The following is a 5,451-nucleotide window of genomic DNA, read 5'->3' as shown; positions in this document are numbered from 1 at the left end:
TTTTTTGAGACGGAGTCTCGCTCTGTCACCCAGGCTGGAGTGCAGTGGTGCGATCTCCACTCACTGCAAGTTCCGCCTCCCAGGTTCACACCATTCTCCTGCCTCAGCCTCCCGAGTAACCGGGACTACAGGTGCCCGCCACCGCACCTGGCTAATTTTTGTATTTTCAGTAGAGCGGGGTTTCACCGTGTTAGGCAGGGTGGTCTCGATCTCCCGACCTCGTGATCTGCCCGTCTCGGCCTCCCAAAGTGCTGGGATTACAGGCGTGAGCCACCATGCCCGGCCATATCATACATTTATAAGCTGGATTTCCACTGTGCATTATCACGTGTCTTCTAACACCTGGAACAGAAATGAAGAATTTCCTATACTGTTCACATTTATATTGCTTCTCTCCCTATGGTTTGTATCTTGAGTGAGCTAGGATGCGCCTATTAAGGAGGGAATGACGTACAAAGGCTTTTCCACAAATATTGCGTTCACATTGTTTTTATCCAGCAGAAATATTCTCATTCAGATCAAGATCTTGAATTTGGCTGACAACTTGTCCATCACACTGACTACTTTCTTTGCTTTCACACAGTCTGTGTACCATATGATTTCTGTTAAAAAAAGATAGGCACATTATTATTGATTGATTTAATAATTTTCTACTTATTAATAAGTCTTGGATTTACACTGCTAGCAATACCAGGGAAAATGTATTTTTTTTTTTTTTTGCCATGATTGAACTATTTGATAGTAAATCGGTTACTACTGAAAACACAGCTACCACCTGCATGGCTTTGACCAAAATAGTAACATTCATATACACAATTTTGTAGTACTATTTTCAAGTAAACTGTTTTCCAAACACTGACTGCTACACTGAAGTACGTTACATTTTGGGTGAAATTTTTCTAAAAGGAAATAAATTTCAAGTGACTCTTACTTGTTTTGATTGCTTGTTTTTAAGTTCATGACATGCTAAGATTCCTTCAGAGGACTTTATTTCTTCTTCTCAGTGCAAATTATCTTATATCTTTCCCAGGTTTTTCAAAGTGATCTTCAATATTCTGGTCTTTCCGTTCGTTTCCTAAAATGCAGACCCACAAAATTATCACGAATTAATACAAACTATAGAAACATTACTAGATTTAATGTTCATTGTACACAGTGCCCATGCCTGATTTCTTCACCAAATCATTCCCTTGCCACATTCCAAATCACAAATAGTACTGATGATACGGAAATACTTCTGTAATTAAGTGAAATGTGTTGTCATTCTCACCTACAGAAGAGAGGTTCCTGCAGATTTCCTGCATCACTTCTATGCAGAGATTGTTCTGAGAAGAATCTAGCCAAGTCCGTTCCTCCTGGGTAAAGTTCACAGCCACAAACTCAAAAGTCATGGAGTCCTAGAACATTCCAAACATGTGGATAGAAGGATGGGTGAGACTGACAGCACTGGAAATTTATACTCAATTCATAAGCTGTTTACATGCTTCTAAAATTTCCAAGCATTTATTCTATGACTCGATTGTCACAACTCTTACTCTGTTCACACATACTCCCTCCCACACAGCAGTATTAATGCTAGAATTGAACTATTCAAAAAGGCAACAGCAAAGTAGAAACACCTATCTCATTAGAGAATCCAGGGAGTAAGATGTGCTGCTAGGAGTTACCTTTTAACTTCACTTTGTACATTTCTAGTATCTGCCATAATAAAGTCCTACCTGATGTTCATAAGTGAGTTAATATTATCAGTCCTGAGACTACTTATTCTTAAAAACGCCTGCTCGCAAAGTTCCATCTTTGTTTGTATTAGTAACTTCCATTTTGAAAGGGATTCCACCAACCCAAGTAATAAGAATAATTCACTGCATCTAAATGGCTTATGCAATATATTTGCCAAAACTTTTTCTGCTGAAGGTCTATTATTTTGTGTCACTGCAGTGGCGCTTAGGGAATCAGCCACCAAAACACAGTCTGAACACTAAGTGTTCAATGAGTTTCCCTGGTAGACAATATTTTACATGTGCTGTCACTTGTTAACTGGGGCGTTGAGCCCATTCCATGTGATTACACCAAGAGAGAATAGGCTTATTAAATTTAATTGAGAAGTAAATAAAACCAATAATTGATATTTGACAATACTAATACAATAATTTTTAAAATTTCTATTGCGCAATGTCAAGGCAGAAAGGAATAAGAGGAAATATGACACATGTTTTTTAAAATGACATTAATGTCACCACTTCCAGATGCTAATCCTGTGAAATCACGTAAATTCCCAAATCAGGTTGTTTTAGGCAAGAAAAACTACTTTTTCATATGAAGTAAAAATGACAAATGTCTAATGCGTTTTCGTCATCTAAAAAAGAGTGATGGCTTGTCTAACATACTTCTAAGATTTTCAAATGAAAATATTCAGGACAGCAAAGTACTAGCAGAGAGATAGGCAAGCAGATCACGGAAAAAAAAAAAGTCTTAATGACCCAGCATTTATATGGAAAGTTGATGAATGATAGAGTAGGCACTGTAGAATAGAAAAAGAAATCACATGAACTTTAAAATATGAGGCAAACCAGGCTGGCATCTACTTGAGAAAATGCATTGCATTCTTCTCTATTCCATGAACCATAATCAACTTATTATATATCAAATATGAAAGATAAAACTAGAACACTTTCAGAAGTCACATGAAGATTCTTTTTTTTTTTTTATGAAGGATTAGGCAGAATTTTTTTTAGGTAAGAAAAAAGTGATAAAGGAACAGACAAACTCAAACATATTAAAATTTATGGAATAAAAAGAAAATAGAGTGGGCTGGGCATGGTGGCTCACGCCTGTAATCCCAGCACCTTGGGAGGCTGAGGCGGGCGATCACCTGACATCAGGAGGTTGAGACCAGCCTGGACAACATGGCAAAACCCCGTCTTTTTGTTGTTTGTTTGTTTGTTTTTTGAGACAGAGTCTCACATTTTCACTTGGGCTGGGGTGCAGTGGCAAGATCTTGGCTCACTGCAACCTCCATCTCCCGGGTTTAAGCAATTCTTTTGCCTCAGCTTCCCAAGTAGCTGGGATTACAGGTGCCTGCCACCAGGCTCAGCTAATTTTTTTGTTTTTTAAGTAGAGACAGGGTTTCACCATATTGGCCAGGCTGGTCGGGAACTTCTGACATCATGATCTGCCCACCTTGGCCTCCCAAAGTGCTGGAATTACAGGCATGAGCCACCGTGCCAGGCCTAAAACCCCATGTTTACTAAAAATACAAAAATTAGCTGGGTGTGGTGGTGGGTGCCTATAATCCCAGTTACTCAGGAGGCTGACACAGGAGAATCACTTGAACCTGGGAGGTGGAGGTTGCAATAAGTAGAGATGGCTCCACTGCAGTCCAGCCGGGCTACACAGCAAGACAGCGTCTCCAAAAAAACAAACAACAACAACAAAAAACCCTCAGATATCCAGATAAGAGGATACAGATGTGTCCACTGTCATAAATTCTTCACCATGCTACAAGTGGGAAACTGACATTTTGGTGAATCTTTGTAAATGATCAATTTATCTATCACACTTTTATTTCACCAGTAGCATTGACAAAGCTAAGTCCTACAATTCCATTTGAAATTACCCTTAAAAAGAATAGACCTTTAAAACTTACTACACTCACTCTGGGGAAGAAATAAATACGAATTTGCAGCAAATAAAATACATCATTTTACCTTGCCTCTTTGGAAATAGTATTTTTATCTTTCAAGCTGTACTGACAAAATGTATCTTACAGTCAATGAAAACCTGAAACTCAAATAAGTGGACAAGCGTTTTCAAGGTAACAAACTCAGGGAGAGGTAGTGCTGACTCCAACACAGACCTTTCTAAGTGTCATGGCAGGCCATTCTATCCCTCAGGACACCCATCCCTGAGTAAAGCACTCAGTGACCACCTAGGAGGCACTAGCACTGCTCTTTGTCCTCCTGTGTGCCTTAAGTGCATTTTAATATTCAGGTTCTTGCACATCCTCTCTGGGGTGGGTTTTCCTTGTCCTTTGGGACAGTTTTTCTCTCTTCACAACTCTGAGACAATCTAGAGAGCAGAAATCATTTCTGCCTTTTCCTCTCAATATCAGCATCCCATTAGCAGACCATCAATGTGTCTCCAAGGAATAAAAACTCCAGCTGGAGGAACAGTTTTAATGACCTAAGTTTAATGACATTATGTTGTATTGTCTATTTATTTTAATGTCCTAAAATTTTAATGACCCTAAGGGGTCACCATTTTAGATGAAATTATACCAGGAGATTCCTCTAAGGCCAAGAGCATCCAGCTGCTACCCTGAGAGACTCTACCCCCTACCTCACGCTGTCGTTGGGGATGAGATGATGCCGGGGCTGATACTCACTAGACCCTCCAATAGACATGGCCACTGTGAGTATCCTGGGTCATCCCCAGACAGTTCTAAAATGCCAGGACTAGGAAAAGACAGGAGGGTGGCTGAGGACACAACACCCTGTAAAGTTTTCACGGGGGGACCTCAACCTAAAGACATTTTGGTAATATGCACACTTAGGAAAGGTGAAAAGAAGAGAGGCACAAAGATTTTTTTTACAGTAGAGTGTCAGATGATTTATTCTCCACTTTCCTCTCATGTAAAATGTTTGGAAACAGAAAAATATTATGGCCAAGGTGGCTCACGCCTGTATTCTCAGCGCCTTAGGAGGCCGAGGCGGGCAATCAATTAAGGTCAGGAGTTTGAAACCAATCAACCAACATGCCAAAATCTTGTCTCTACTAAGAATACAAAAATTAGCTGGACGTGGTGGTGGGCGCCTATAAGCCCAGCTACTTGGGAGGCTGAGACAGGAGAATCGCTTGAACCTGGGAGTCAGAGGTTACAGTGAGCTGAGACTGTGCCATTACACTCCAGTCTGGCGACAGGGTGAGACTCCATCTCAAAATATATATATATTTTATATTATATAAATATAAGTCTGGAGCCTTGAGCAGATGGCTCAAGTGATCCTCCCACCTCAGCCTCCTGAGTGGCTAGGAATGCATGCCCACACCACCACGCCTAGCTAATTTTAAAATTTTTTGTAGAGACAGGGTCTTCCTTTTTTGCCTAAGCTGGCCTTGAACTCCTGGGCTCAAGTGATCTTCCTGCCTCAGGCTTCCAATGTGTTAGACGTGGGCCATTGCCTCTGGTTTAATGCATTTTTTAATTTGCACGTTTATATTATTTAATATTTTTAAGTACTGAATGTGTTGAACAACCAACGTGCAGAATTCCTGAACAATAGACGATCAACTCTCGTCCTGGTTCAAATCGCCCCAGCACACCACGGCTAGAAACCTTTCAGCCAACTTCCACTTCTGTCTCCCGGGGCAGGACAATGTCACTTGGCCAATCCCCACTAAGAGGGACTCTGGAAAGGCAAGAAATTATTCTGTTCTCAATAATGGAATGTG

The 5,451-nt window shown here is 40.5% G+C and overlaps 1 pseudogene; it reads right to left on the bottom strand.

Annotated features, from left to right (window-relative positions):
- Positions 1–4,403, bottom strand: part of LOC105500853 — a 10,323-nt pseudogene extending 5,920 nt beyond the window's left edge.
- Positions 4,404–5,451: the final 1,048 nt, after the last annotated feature.

This window comes from Colobus angolensis, unplaced genomic scaffold, assembly GCF_000951035.1.
Source record: "Colobus angolensis palliatus isolate OR3802 unplaced genomic scaffold, Cang.pa_1.0 Scaffold119, whole genome shotgun sequence".
In the NCBI taxonomy this organism is placed as follows: Eukaryota; Metazoa; Chordata; class Mammalia; order Primates; family Cercopithecidae; genus Colobus; species Colobus angolensis.
Note: the sequence above shows the minus strand (reverse complement) of the source record. Positions and strands in the feature narration are given on the sequence as shown.